Source organism: Lotus japonicus, chromosome 5 (assembly GCF_012489685.1).
Source record: "Lotus japonicus ecotype B-129 chromosome 5, LjGifu_v1.2".
Classification (NCBI taxonomy): Eukaryota; Viridiplantae; Streptophyta; class Magnoliopsida; order Fabales; family Fabaceae; genus Lotus; species Lotus japonicus.
The window spans coordinates 10,241,885-10,258,622 of NC_080045.1; the positions used below are offsets into that span (position 1 = coordinate 10,241,885).

The window sequence follows — 16,738 nt, forward strand, 5'->3', positions numbered from 1 at the left end:
TGTAAGACACTTTTTTATGTTGATAATGCAAATTTCAAACTAATTTACCAAATTAGGGTCACATTTATATTATTTACCAAAATAGTATAAATCGTCAACATGATTGGCGATATCCAAATTTTGTTTTTTGTGTTCTTAAAAATGGCCACCCAACTAGCAATATATGCATATTTTATTTTTTCTTAATTTTACCTATGGTGTCGCTACTAAGTTGACGTTTTTTTTACTATTATTGCCACTGTCATTGCTGATTTTATTTATTTATTTTTTAATGAAAAAGCCATTGTCATTGGCGATTTGACTTTTTTAAGGAAAACGCCACTTTATTGGCAATTTGTGTTTTTTTTTTAAGGAAAACGCCATCAATTGAAATCTCCAACCATAGTGGAGATGCTACTAAAAATATAAAATAAAAATTGAAATCTCGAAGCATATATAGTGGCGACACCATAAGAAAATTAAGAAAAAAAATAATAAAAAAATGCATGTACCACCAACTAGGGTGACAATTTCTTACAAAACAAATAATGTAAGTATTGTCAACTATAGTGACAATTTACCCTACTTTAATTTAGTAACCAATTTAATGGTAAATAAGTTTTATTTTTCAACTAAATAAGTTTGAAGTATGTACTATATATCAACCAAAAAAGTATGTTCACAAAAAACATATATACCCAATTATATTGGCCAATTTCGATTATGAAGCTTGGCGTGTTTTGCGTCCAAACAAGACAAAGGGAGAGAGGCTAAACTCAATAAAAGAAGGAAGATACATGAAGCTGAAATCATTAATGGTGCAATCAAGATGAAACATTTGCATGTTAAAAGAATCCAAAACAAAAAAACATATCACGAGGAGGGTGGTGGTGGGCATGAAGAAAATTAGGGAGGAGGGAGAGGGACCCATAAAAAAGGGGCGAGATGGACTGTATACTATAGACACTGTTTAATTGGCTGATGGGATTGCTTGAAATAGACACCGCCCTATAATTAGGAAATCGCATACATATCTTCGTTTTTGTTTAGAGGCGATTTTGGTGTGTTCTGAAAAAATATGTGGTCTTATTATGATTTAAAAGTGGTTGCGCTTTATCCTCAAATAATAGCTCAAGTAGTAAGAATTAGAAAACATATATATGAGTTAAGTATGAGAGGTCCAGTAATTAATTCCTGAAGATGGAATTTATCTTTCTGATGTACTAAAAAAAAGTTAATTGCACTTTAGTCACTCTTGGTCTTCTTCTTCTTCTTCATATTTATATCTTATTTTTGGTAATTCATGTATCATACTGATAAGTGCAATTTTTACGTGTTTTTCATTATCATTATAGGCACTTATTTGATCAGTATGCTTACATTGTTGATCATTTTATCCCCAAAGTAGCTTGCTTGGAAAATATTTAGTTTTAGCATAAAAATAATGTAAATATTATGCTTTTAATATTTAATGTCTTAAATTTGATGTAGGAGTAAGATGATCACTTGAAGAAGGCTTGAATCTTGAGTAAGAAAATAAAGTGAGGAAAGTTGGCTCAAATTTAGCTTGAGCGGACTGGAAACAGGGCTGAAAAATAAGCAAAGGAAAGAGTTCGCTCAAAAGTTGGCTCAAGCCACCACTTTACAGTAGATTTTCAGCATAGTTCGCTTGAGGCAACTTGAGTTAGCTTGAGCGGACTGAAGGCGGTCTTAACTACTTCAGCATGAAGAAAGGTTCGCTCGAGCCAACTTAGCTTGGCTTGAGCCAACTAAGGTCGGCCAGAAACTCTATAAAAGGACAGACCACGAAATTTTCAATATCTCTTCCATTTTTTCCTCCCTAAAACATTCATAGGAGGCTGGGCTTCATGGGGGAAGGGTCCCTGGGTCTAGGATTGACAGATTGAAGCTCCGGAGCGTGGCGACGACCGCCGAAGGACCGTGACAACCTCTCGGAGGCGATGGAAAGCTTGGGAAAGCTTCGATCGCCGTAGATCCTTCGCCGTTCTTCTGGGTTTCATCTCTTCTTCCTTATCCCTTGTACATGTTGTTTCTATTTTTGTATTTAGGATGTTATAACTTGATGCTTTGACTGTTGTAAGCTCTTTTCATGAATGTAAATGATAATATTTCATGTATGATGTTTCTTTCTATGCTTCATGCTTCTAACCAATCAATTGATAGTCAAATGAGCTTCACTAATTTGTAAATAGATCGAGAGGTTGATATGAGTTGGTGAATGCTTAGATAAATGAAAGTAGAGCGCCTATGTCTTAGGTCACAACACTGTGTTAAAGTTTTACTTTCTTCGCTTCAAGTATCGATTGATTTGCGTTTGATTTCCAAGGACTAGCATAAGATCGGGAGATAATTGCGGGTCCGGTTCAAGAGAGAAACCACTCAATGGACTAGTTGTCTTAAGGTTAGAATATCTTGGGTAGGAACGATAGTGGACTTCCACGTGACAGGTGTGTTTCTGAGTTCTAGCAGGAGTTTCCGGAGTGACAACGGAGATTCGACAACCTAGGGTACCTTGTCTTAGGATGAATCAGTCATTGGGAATGTCTTTGAGAGAGGATTTGAGCTTTAGTGTTCTTTTTGGGTTTTCTAGATGGTAAGAGATTACGTCTAGGAATTCCAACTGATAGATTCACCTAGACTAGGGATAGTTAGGTGGATCACTCTCGGCAATCATAAGTGAAATGTACCTTTACAGAAGTGATTGAGTGGAAACAATTAGAGGATTAAGGGAATGCATTCTAAATATGTTTTCTTCTTTGTTGTCCCTGTAAACATTCTTTTACCGCTTTCCTTATATTAAAAACCACAAAAACAGTTTTATCAAACATATTTTCATCTGCTCAAATCAATATTTAACTGGTGGAACTGATGTTCACACAATCCCTGAGGACGATAAACCCGTATCTGCTTTACTATGATTGAATCATAAAGGTTTAGCCAAAAGCAGTACAAACAACAAGGAAAAATCCTTTATCAAATTTGGCGCCGTTGCCGGGGATTGTGTTTGAAATGTTGGTGAAACTAGTGGAATGTTGATTTGAGTTGTAAGAAATGTAAATAATGTACATATTCAATGTTTTGTTCTTATGTGTCAATTTCACTGATTTGTTCTCGTTCTTAATGCTAGTTGTAGCCTGATCACCTATAACATGATTTGAGATTTGAAATTCTTTGAATCTGACCTAGAATGAATCAGCTAGTGAATCTAATCTCGATTAGGTCATTAGTCATGAAATGATGATTTTGATACATAGGTTTGTTTTGTATATGTGAATTGTACATATTTGTTGTTTTCTTATTCTTGTTTTCCTGTTTTTGTTTTTAAATTCCCTAAGGATTCCTCACTTTTGGTTCTTGAGTGATCTTTTGCAAGTTTACATGATGAATATCCTCTTTTGAGTTATTTGAATCACAATAGAACCATAAGTTTTGGAAACCATGAGTTTTTGATGTATTTTTAGAACTAGGATAGTGATTTTGTGAAGTTATGCCAAAACTTGAGTTTTTATGAGCTTCACAAATTTTATCCAGCATATGAAGATTGTTCAATGAGTTTGGATACAACAAATGTGATCAAATCAAATTTTGGGGGTGTGACTTGTTGAATTTGTATGTGGGATGGAATGTGAATTGGATTATGTGCTTTTGATTCTAACAATCTGCAATTGAGACTTGACACAGGTCCAAAATAGTGTTTTTCATGCATAGGGAGGAATGGAAAGCAAGGATGGTAAATATTGCAAAATTTGAGGTATAAGGTTGTGTTAAAATGGAAGAAAGTCATGCCTTTAAGTGAATTTTCTGAACAATTATGCAGGTTGCTCTCCAAGACCTTTGAATTTTCTCATGTTCAATGTTAGTTTAGTATATTTATGCATTGTGTTTTGTGTATTGTTGTTTTGGTTTGTTAAATTTCAAGCTTGGTTTGATTTTAGCACTTTGCAGCTCTTGAGGTTTCAGTTTTTAGTTTTATGAACTGAGTTTTTGATCTTGTGGATTCAATGTCTAAATGCTAGATTTTAAGATTTCCACAAGTTTTCCTTGATGATTATATCATGTTCAATCAAGTTTGGGGTAAATTTTTAGCATGGATTGGTTTTTGGGGTATGGAGTTGTGAAATACCTGAGAAATTCCCTGGAATCCTGTCAAATCTGCATAATTCTCTTGTAGTTCGCTCAAGCCAACATACAGTTCGCTCAAGCGAACACTTATCAACCCTTAGGCGAACTTGACTTCATGATTCTGGAAAAACATGGCTTGAGCAAACTCTAAGCCAACACAACTTTGTTCAAGTGACTACAACTTTGCTCAAGCCAAGTACTTGCCCAGAAAATGCATCTTCCACTGGAAAAGGTTCATGATGATATTTACATTTAGCTTGAGGACAGTCCATATCTCTTGGAGGGGATGAGAGCTTTGATGAGCAACCTTGGACTAAATGCAAAGCATCATGAGGGAGTACTTTTTGTCCTTCTTTCTTTTGTTTTTAATATCTTATTAGCATTTTGGTATATATATTAATTAACACTTTATGTAGATTTCATCGATAGCTGACTGGTTTTAACTGGCATGGTTAATGAAACATCAATATAATTGCATGATATGCTTTTAAATGCAATTTGAATTGTTTGATTCCTTGATTTAATTGGTGTTTGCACTCAGAGATAGCATGACTTGATATGATTGTATGATTCACATGAAATTCATAGGCATAACATGAAATTTTTTGAAAATCAGGGAATGCTTTGAATCCAAACCAATATGAGGGAGTGTTCCTAAACACTTGTGAGCTGAGAGATTCCTCATTGTGTTGCATGATTGGTTTTGTTTGAGTCTCTGATTATCATTGTTGTATGCAATTTCTTGGAAATGATCAAGGCATATTTTGTTCGGTATATACAGCCACTTAGCCATATAACCTACCATTTACATTTTAATTCCATTGTTAGCCCTTTTGAGCCTGGAAAATAATATTTTTGTGATTTGTTCGTGTTTATAACCTTGAGCCTTAAAAGAAAAACAATGATCTGACCAAAGCTGAATGGGTTAAGAGAGTATCTGTTCATAATATGGTTGTATTCAAGTTGGGGGGAGAAGGCTAGTTGTGCTATTTTTGTGTGGTTTGTGTATCAATCTATTTGTACATACTTGAAAGTGAAAATCTATAAACTATATAAAGGGAGAGTTTTTATAGCCTTGGGGGTAAATCTGTCAATCAACAAATAATTTCAAAGACTATGAAGCTTGACCATGGATATTTTGGTAAAGATGCATTTTATTTCACTTGGATTGAATCTCAGCCGTCCATTTCATAACAATCTCATTGTCTTTCTACATTCTCAAATGCATTCACTAAACTTAATTGTCAAAATCAATGCATTCATTTATATGGGGTCCTAAATACCTTTGAAGAAACCTTTAATATTCTTCAGTTTTTTTAAACATTTCATCTTCTTCAAAGCTTAAACTACATGTATAAATAGCCCTTTGCTCCATACATTTTTTTGCCAGTTTTCTTACCTTTATCTTTGCTTTTTATTTGGTTTATAGTAGATTCGGACATATGCGTTTCAAGCTTGATCAAACTCTCAAATGGCGAATGACTTTTCATTGTACTTTTTTGCTTTTTCCTTCTATTATATCATTTCTTTGTCTTTTGCCAATTTTTTAAAAAGTGAGTGTGTCTGTCAACGTTTGAGCTTCTAATTTAGAATATCATAATTTGGTTTTTGTTAATTTCAGGTTCAAACTGTGCGAGTGGAGAAGATGATAGATTAGATTGTTATGAGGGGAACAAGTAAAGTAAGACACATGTGTAAAGAAATCATGATTTGAAAGTTATCTAATAAATTTGTATTTCTTTCTTTTAAACTTTCATGCTTGAATTTATAAATTGTTATTTTATTGGGTAACAGAGGATGATGGCATGGTGAAGATTTGAAAGATTTAATCTTGATTGTCCAAAGTTTTATGTAATGTTTCAGGTTTGCTTCTCTTCTTTTGGTTTCCTCGGTTTTTATTCAGTACAACTGGAATTTAATAGTAAAATTAATCAATGTTTTTCTTCTTGGATTGTTCTTTTAACAGAGACCAAAATGCTCAATGAAATCCTTTGCTTTTGGCTAATGTGGTCATTAGCTATTTACATAAACTCTTCTAAACAGAGCTTTTATCTACTTTTGCAATTTTACCTTCCTTGCACTTTTTTGATAGACATAGAACAATACTAAATTCAACTTGCTGCTACCAAGGTGCAGTATATACCATAGTCCCACATCAATCCACTTTTATTTATTTTCTCTCTTCTCTATATTTGATCTATGGTTGCTCATGATTCATGAGTTTCTATTTTTATTTATTTATTTTGAAGGAATGGCCAAAAGGTTCATTAGAGGAGACTGTGCAAAACGCCATAAAATCATGGGAGATGGAGCTTTCACACAAAACCCGCTTGAAGATTTTAGAACCATAAATCCTGAAAAGTTCAAGCTCTTTGTTAATGGAAATTAATTAACCACATGTTGTCTCAGATTATTTGATTTTTTTTCATGAGTTAATTGAGTACATTTTCGTCGGACTAATTTGATTGTCCTCTATGTTCACATGATTTTGGATGTCATAGGATCAAAGTTTCAGAACTCTTTGAGGTTCTGGTTTATCCAAAAAGAGATCACAAAAGACAAAGAGAACCTCCTCAATTTTTAATTTCTTTATGCATAAGAGTACAACTCCTTAATATTTTAATTTCTTTAATTCAGAGTTGGAGGTTGATATTTGTTTACATAACCTCTTCTAAATAAAATCAAATAAGCTTTTCTAAACGGAGCTTTAATCTACTTTCTGCAATTTTACCTTCTTGCACTTTTTTGATAGACATAGAACAATACAAATTCAACTTGCTGCCATCTTCGAGCAAGCTAAACATTTTCATAATAGGAAAGATCTGCAGCTTAAAGATCTGCAAACGGTGAAGGGCAAGATCGTTTTCTCCAACTGTGGTAAGAACCATTCTTCTAATTTTTTTTTACCATTTGTTTTGTGGAAAACAAAGCGAGAGGGAAGAAATCCACAAAGAGCAAGATCGTTCTCTCCAACTGTGGTAAGAACCTTTCTTTTTTTTTTCCTTTCTTTCTGCGTTTTGACTTCAGAGTACGGACTTTTAATTTTTCTACAATTTATTTTTCACATTAGGTTGTTGTCTTCTTTATTCTCATTTCTCCTCTTCCACTCCAGTAAGATACAGTCTTTATTCCTCAATACATTTTTTTGTTCACATTAGGTTGCTATCTTCTCTATTTTATTCCTCATATGGGTGCATGATTTCAAAAATGACACCTTATGAATATCCCCTGGCTTAAGAAGTCCCCCAATACTATAACTCATTTTATTCTCTCTTCATACTGTTATCTCAATTGATTCTCTCCTAATTATTTACTAAACCTCACTTCTACTTTCTATTAAAAAGATATTCTTTTTAATTTTTTAAGGTCAAGAATTGCCACTCATACATTTACAAGTTTCAATGCCCTCAATTTGGAAGAGCACTCTTATAAGGCCAAATGTCACATCTTCTCTTTCATTTATATGTGCTTATTGTGGATATTGAAGAATTTAGTGGTTACATATTAGTAATTAACATCATTTAGGAATTCCAGAGGCCATGATTAGTTAGTTAGGATTTATACAAGACATTGATCCTAAAAAATAAAAGTTAATCGTTTAAACATTAAATTTGATATCAATGCCAATAAAAACTTTCCACTATAATAATTACAAGTACTAACTTTCCACTGACTCTCTTATAAGTCAGTGGAACAATTATTATATGATATATTGAAAAAAATATAAGAGAAGTTTGAAAGTAGTAAAATGGAAATCCAGATTAATTGATATTTGAATTGGAACAATTTCCAATAAAAAGTATTTTTTTTGAATGAATATAATTAAAAATTTTAATTAATTTTATGAATTTTTTAACTCTAAATAAAAAAAACTTTCCACTGACTCTCTTATAAGTCTAACTATTTTTCTTCTCTATTTGTGGCCATTCAATACACAAGATGATTTATTGTTGAATGCATATATTGACAGGAGTGGGAAAGGGAAAGGTCTAAGCCAGGTGGTACGACTCCCATTGAAGAGGACAAAGAGGGGGGAAGAGAAAGAAGTGGAAGAAGAAAAGGATGATTCTGAGAAGCAGGACAAAAATAGTATGCTATAAACATTATGTTATTGCATCAGAAAGTTTGAGCTTTCTTGGTTTGTCTAGGCACCATTACAATGTATCAAACATATTCAATATTAATTGATTTATTCATGGTGAATTGACAAAGATACAACTTTATTATTGAAGAGAGATCTTTTTGATAAATTGAAAGGCAGATTTTATCAATACTGAGAGGGTAACGGTAAATTATATCCTTTTTTGTAAGTGGTTAGTTGGTTAAATGATATTAGTTTGTGGTTAATTATATGAATAAAGTGGTTAAATTAATTTGATGTTTGAAGAAAAAATAAACTTTTTTTTTCTTTATCGGAAAACAAGAAAAATACACCCTAATACAAATTTAGTATTTTCTATTGTAACATGACGAATTTTCAGAATTCTTAATTTTTTTTCCATATAGTTTCTAACTAATTATTTTTGTAACAATACAAATACCATTCTAGGATTCTTAATCTTTTGAAATAATAAAAAGTTATTAGTTATAAATTTGCTTAGATTTCTAGAATATAATAACTAATATTTATTTAAAAATAAAGGTGGATGTTTTAACATTAAACTTTATAAGAATGCAAAATTTACTCATCAAAATATATGGTTAATATGAGATAGAATTCCATAGGTTAATATGACTTACGGTTTTTTTATTTAGTGTTTAGTTAAATTAATTTTACACAATAAATCAAAATTAATATTAATTATTGAACCCCATAAGTCATGATAAATTCTTTTATATTAATTAAAAATTTAACTAATATTAATATTAATCTTTAACAAATTAAAGGTAGGGTTTTTTTTTGGTACAAAAGGTAGGGGTTTAAACATTAAATCTAATATGAATGCCAAAATAAATGTTGGAGTAATCATTCCAGCTTCACCAAATTTATAGTTAATATTAGTTACATATCAAATAATTAGGTTTTTTAGGGGCAATAATTAGGTAAATATCAGTAATAGAATTACATAGGACATATGAATTATTTTAATTTCCTATTATATATATTATTTAATAATAATATTAATCTAAAAAACTTAATATCAGTTACGAAATTCCGTAAGACATCATAAATCATTTCAGTCTTATATAATAAATAAATTAATGTTAATACTAATATTATAAAAAACTAATATGATTTATGGAATTCCTTGATAAATTATTTTTTGATTTATATAATATATTAATTAATATTCATATTAATATTCCGCACAAGCTTGTGATTTTACCATTAAATTTGTTATAAATGTCAACTTAAACTTTCTAATAATCCTTTAACCTACACCTAAATTTCTTATTGTTAGAGTTTAATTAATATTAGTAACAAATCAAATAAAAATAAAATCATATACAGAATTCCATAGGACATGAAAATTATTTTTAATTTATATAAAATTAATATTGAATATTAATCTTGAAAAAATGTGATATCAATTATGGAACTCTCTTTAGGACATGGTAAATTATTTCAAATTTATAAATGATGTAAATCAATATTGATATTAATATTTAGATATTAAAGTTTGGGACTTTTACATTAAATATGATATGAATGCGACAATAAAATTTCTAATAACCGTTGCGCCTCCACTTAGTTTTTTTGTTAATTGTGTATTTGATATTATTTACAAATTAAATAAAAATAAAATATCAGTTACGAAATTCCAAAAGACACGATAAATTTTCTAGGGAATTATAACATAAGTTACAGAATTTCACAAGACACAGAAAATTATAATCAAATTTATACAATATATATAAATAAATATTAATATTATTCTTTAGCAATTAATTTTGAAATTTTAACATTAACTTTAATATGAATGCCACAATAAACCATTTACTAACCCTTTCGCTTACACTTTGATATTTTATTGGTGTTTAGTTAATATTATTTACACACTAATTAAAAAGTTTAATATCAGCTACGGAAATCCATAAGACATGCATGATAATTTTATTAGGATTATAATTATATAATATAATAAATAATATATTATTATTAATCTTTAAAATTTTAATATCATTTACAAAATTCCATAGGACATACTAAATTAATTTGGATTTTAAAAAATTATATAAATATAAAACTAAGGATAAGATGTGTATTGCTATTATTATTTTATTAAATGGTTGAATCAAATTATAGTAATGAGAATTTTATCATGATTTTTTAATTTGCACAAAATTTTATTAATTAATATATTCAATCATTCTTTTGCTGCCAAAAAATAATTGTCACAACAAAAAGAGTTGTAACCTTCCTGCTCCATGTAGTTAATGAATGGCAAAATTAAATTAATAAATATAAAACAAATCCAAATATATTTATCCCATTATACTAACTATTGTCTTCTATTTTTTTCTTATATTTAGTGAAAGCCAGTAAGTCAATCAAAATGTCAAGTTACATTCTCAATGTAATAATCATTCTATTTTCTATTTGTAACAAAATATTTTTATAATCATTACTTACCCAATGTCTTTTATCAGCTCATATATAATATGAGAAAAGGTAATATATAGTGTCGGTGTAAAGTTTTTTTTACACAAACATCTAATTGATTTTCGTCACATCAGAAACTATAATTGTAATTTAATTAAAATAAATAAGCAATATAATCATTTATCCCACGTGACATATAATAATTGGATATCATTGTAAAATTTCTTTACACTGACAGTACACCTCCATTAAACTCATATAATATTTCAACTACTAAAATAAAAAATTAAATTGTTATATAAAAGACCGAATTAAATAGTTCAACGTTGAAATAAACGTAAAAAACACAAATTAATATAATTATTATGTCACTACAAAATAAATACAAACACATACGACACACAAAAAAACACTAAAAAATTTAAGTTAACTTACATCTAAAATTAATTTTAATTTTTTAATTCATAACTTTATTTTTATAAACCTAATAAGATAAATTACTTTATTAAACTTTAACTCAATAAACATAATACCCCGTTCAACGCACGGGTAACAAAATATTTTTTTTTCCTCTATAACAAACTAAATTAAATAGTGCAACATTAAACACAAAACTCAGTAATAAATAAAATAGTTGTGTTTCTACAAAATAAAAGCAAACACATTCTTCACGGAAAAAATTTATAAATTCGTGTTTTCTTATATTCAATTTTTTTTTGTCCTTTTAACTCATAAACTTTTTTTAAATAAACATAATACAAATTTAATTTTTTTTATATAATAAATAAAAATTAAAATCCCCGTGCATCGCACGGGTAAAAGGACTAGTTGTACATAAAAAAAGAGAGAAAAAGAAAAAAAAAAAAAAGGAGGAGAAGAGGGATTGAGAAAAAGAAAAAAAAAATCGAGAAAGAAAAGGGTCAAAAGAAAAGAAAAGAATGGTGAATGAGATAGTTGGTAAAATTGAGAGAGTGATTTATCATTTATGATTATTTTGAATTGTGATTGCTCTCTTAGCTTATTGAGTTTCTTGCATATCCAGTAAAACCACTTTTCTTTGAAGCCTGACCACATTACAACCCTCAAAGACCTTAGAGATCCTTGATTGAACATGCAGCCTTGATAACTACGGAGACGAGTAACAAAATTGATTCCTGTGATTCAATGAGGGAGCTGAGTGAAACACTCGCCTTACTTTGAACATGATGAACTGATTAGTGAATGAGTATTCTTTGGTTAGATAGGAATAGATTGTATGCCTATTGATTTTCAGTGTGGATGTGCATTAGTATCGCTGTTGTGTTTTTCTTTTCTGGGCATCACATTTCTGATTTTGGATCCTTCAATTTGAAACTCTTAAAAAATCTTGCAATTTGAGCTTTAAAGAATTCAAAGACCATGCCTGTTGAATGAAAGTCATGACCTTTTGTTTGAGGACAAACAAAGTGTTAAGTTGGGGGGAGTTGATAAGTGCAATTTTTACGTGTTTTTCATTATCATTATAGGCACTTATTTGATCAGTATGCTTGCATTGTTGATCATTTTATCCCCAAAGTAGCTTGCTTAGAAAATATTTAGTTTTAGCATAAAATTAATGTAAATATTATGCTTTTAATATTTAATGTCTTAAATTTGATGTAGGAGTAAGATGATCACTTGAAGAAGGCTTGAATCTTGAGTAAGAAAATAAAGTGAGGAAAGTTGGCTCAAATTTAGCTTGAGCGGACTGGAAACAAGGCTGAAAAATAAGCAAAGGAAAGAGTTCGCTCAAAAGTTGGCTCAAGCCACCACTTTACAGTAGATTTTCAGCATAGTTCGCTTGAGGCAACTTGAGTTAGCTTGAGCGGACTGAAGGCGGTCTTAACTACTTCAGCATGAAGAAAGGTTCGCTCGAGCCAACTTAGCTTGGCTTGAGCCAACTAAGGTCGGCCAGAAACTCTATAAAAGGCCAGACCACGAAATTTTCAATATCTCTTCCATTTTTTCCTCCCTAAAACATTCATAGGAGGCTGGGCTTCATGGGGGAAGGGTCCCTGGGTCTAGGATTGACAGATTGAAGCTCCGGAGCGTGGCGACGACCGCCGAAGGACCGTGACAACCTCTCGGAGGCGATGGAAAGCTTGGGAAAGCTTCGATCGCCATAGATCCTTCGCCGTTCTTCTGGGTTTCATCTCTTCTTCCTTATCCCTTGTACATGTTGTTTCTATTTTTGTATTTAGGATGTTATAACTTGATGCTTTGACTGTTGTAAGCTCTTTTCATGAATGTAAATGATAATATTTCATGTATGATGTTTCTTTCTATGCTTCATGCTTCTAACCAATCAATTGATAGTCAAATGAGCTTCACTAATTTGTAAATAGATCGAGAGGTTGATATGAGTTGGTGAATGCTTAGATAAATGAAAGTAGAGCGCCTATGTCTTAGGTCACAACACTGTGTTAAAGTTTTACTTTCTTCGCTTCAAGTATCGATTGATTTGCGTTTGATTTCCAAGGACTAGCATGAGATCGGGAGATAATTGCGGGTCCGGTTCAAGAGAGAAACCACTCAATGGACTAGTTGTCTTAAGGTTAGAATATCTTGGGTAGGAACGATAGTGGACTTCCACGTGACAGGTGTGGTTCTGAGTTCTAGCAGGAGTTTCCGGAGTGACAACGGAGATTCGACAACCTAGGGTACCTTGTCTTAGGATGAATCAGTCATTGGGAATGTCTTTGAGAGAGGATTTGAGCTTTAGTGTTCTTTTTGGGTTTTCTAGATGGTAAGGGATTACGTCTAGGAATTCCAACTGATAGATTCACCTAGACTAGGGATAGTTAGGTGGATCACTCTCGGCATCATAAGTGAAATGTAGCTTTACAGAAGTGATTGAGTGGAAACAATTAGAGGATTAAGGGAATGCATTCTAAATATGTTTTCTTCTTTGTTGTCCTTGTAAACATTCTTTTACCGCTTTCCTTATATTAAAAACCACAAAAACAGTTTTATCAAACATATTTTCATTTGCTCAAATCAATATTTAACTGGTGGAACTGATGTTCACACAATCCCTGAGGACGATAAACCCGTATTTGCTTTGCTATGATTGAATCATAAGGGTTTAGGTCCAAAGCAGTACTAACAAGGAAAAAACCTTTATCACATACGCCAAAGCATTTTTTTGTTAATAAACAAAATTCTAAATCGAAATCTTAAAAACATGTGTCACTTAAACTAATCCTTTGCTTGCTACTCTTAGTCGCCCATTGCATGGCAGTTCGTACCGCCCTTGGACAGCAAGGGGCGGGACCTCTTTTATGATGAGGAGTCTCGCCCAATTCACACAAAATTAATCGCTTGAGTCTTGAGATTTGAAGATTATGTTAAGTGGATACATCTCTCAAATTTTAATTTCCACCACACATTTATGTTTTTTTTTTTTTTGAAATCACCACCACACATTTATGTTATTTCTTTTAATGTTGATAGTCTTGTCTAGATTCATTATTATGGAATAACCTAAACTTTGTACAGAGTTAAACAAGTCAGGGTTCGAATCTATTAAATTATATTTGTAGGTACTATTAGGATTAAATATCATTGGTCCTTATAATACAGCAATAGATATTTTGGTTCCTAAATATTCTTTTATTTGGTTTAGGTTCTAAGTTTTAGAAATCCCCATAATTTAGTGCTCATATATTTTAAAAAAATACTCTATTTAGTCTCTAATTCTTTTAGATCCCTTCTTATCAAAGACCAAAAAGACTAAATTATGATGAATTTTAAGACTTAGGGTAAAGTAAATAAAAATAAAAATTTATGAATCAAAACAAAAAATTTACTATATTATAAGAAAAATAATATCAAGTCATTTTTTTACATGAAAGTGAAATATCATTGAAATAGGAAATATAAAATGTTTGAACAAATACAAGAGGAGAGAAGATGGAGCACCAACAACCAAACATACATATGAGAAGCAAAATACTTAGCTAAGTTATGAGCTAACATATTTGTCTCTCTATGCGTATATTCAAAAGAAATATAAATAAAAGATGAGACAAGCAATTTTATCTCATCCATTATTAGAATTTGGCCTGACTCAACCCAAAAACTAACTTAAGAGTTGATAGTTGCTTTACCTTTTATAAAAGCTATTTATATCATATCTCTTGATAATGTGAGACTTTTATCATCAATCACTATGGGCAATAAGAAATATGTTATCACTCCCACTTATAATCACACCACTGTAAAACAATCAATTTTCACACGGATATTAAAGAAACCTTTCTCAATAGCTAACTTTCTTTCTTGTGCTTAAGTGAATTCCACCTCTAAGTTCACACATTCATTTGAAATTATAGCATCGTCCACAACTTTCCTTTCTTGATGGCAAAACAAAGCAACATAACCACAATGAGACAAAGCTTATTATTATTATTATTATTATTATTTATTATTATTATTATTATTATTATTATTATTATTATTATTATTATTATTATTATTATTATTATTATTATTATTATTATTATTATTATTATTATTATTATTATTATTATTATTATTATTATTATTATTATTATTATTATTATTATTATTATTATTATTATTATTATTATTATTATTATTATTATATTATTATTATTATTATTATTATTATTATTATTATTATTATTATTATTATTATTTATTATTATTATTATTATTATTATTATTATTATTATTATTATTATTATTATTATTATTATTATTATTATTATTATTATTATTATTATTATTATTATTATTATTATTATTATTATTATTATTATTATTTATTATTATTATTATTATTATTATTATTATTATTATTATTATTATTATTATTATTATTATTATTATTATTATTATTATTATTATTATTATTATTTTACAGCAAACAAGTTTAAAAAGATTGGAGCCCATCCAAAATAAATAAAATATACGTAGGGGGAATGTCCTACCAAAAGAACTACTATTAGTACCGACTGCAAAAGAAGTGATCTAAAAATGAATTAGATCTAGTGAGGCAGGACGTGGTCAAGTGAAGTTGGACACTGCTGGGATGGGGTTGAGCTTTATCGTTGAAAGAGACATTGCATCAGACAGTCTTTTAGTTGCATATAATCGAAAGCCATGTAAACGTCCACGTCCCATGCATTTAAGGAAACTGTCTGCTCTGCTTCTGAGATAAGATTGGGGAACCTTACCAAGTTACCATACATGATCTCTTGGCCCCAGAATGATAGCTTTCGAATTATGAAATTAACCATATAAATATATGATCTCTTAGCTCTAAAATGATGATGAGGTTAGAATCATGAACCTTACATGGGGAGTTTAAATGTATCTATTAAATGGACTCATTTTAATTAGTTTATATTAAGGTTTGATTGCATTTTGATTATAATGTTAGGTCTTTTTGTGATTTTAGTTCCTTATATTAATTTTAATCAATTAATTTTTAATCCAACTCACCTAGACAGTGAAAAGCAACATGAAACCTCGTACTCAATGACACATGTTATAATATGACTGGTACACATGCACTTAGACAATGAGTGAATTAACCCAATTTTATCATGAGTTATTTAGACAATCATTTAATTTGTTTATTTTATACTTCCTCCGTCCCTAATTATAAGCTAAAGTTAAGACTTATGTTTTGTCACTGAATATAAGCTAAAGTTGTAAAAGATAATATTTCTTTCCATATTTACCCTTGCATTTATTGGTTTTTAAATTCCAATATTTTGAAATTAAAACTCACTTTTTTCTCTTTCCTCCTACTACTACCCACTTAAATAGGGGTAAATATGAAAGATTGTACCATTTTTAAAAAACCAATGCATCAATTAAGACTTTCTTAATAAACGCGATTTTTACAACTTTAACTTATAATTAAGGACGGAGGGAGTACTATATATATATAACCGACCACTTACAAAAAAATATTTAATGTAATAGACCACAACTTTTGCAATTTTTGGTTGAAGCCCTATCAAATGGGACGCACAGCTTTTAATGCACAAAAACAAACCCGTTGGGCCCAATAGCACCAAA

General features: G+C 30.2%; 1 long non-coding RNA gene across 2 annotated transcripts; it reads left to right on the forward strand.

Moving 5' to 3' along the window:
• The first annotated feature begins 1,585 nt into the window (after positions 1-1,585).
• LOC130716632 (uncharacterized) lies at positions 1,586-8,348 on the forward strand. 2 transcript variants are annotated; one of them, XR_009012104.1, is made up of 5 exons: positions 1,586-5,613; positions 5,744-5,803; positions 5,917-5,985; positions 6,372-7,100; positions 8,093-8,348. It is a non-coding gene; the product is annotated as an uncharacterized LOC130716632 (long non-coding RNA). The 2 variants fall into 2 exon arrangements; XR_009012103.1 differs by having other exon boundaries at positions 1,586-5,803.
• Positions 8,349-16,738: the final 8,390 nt, after the last annotated feature.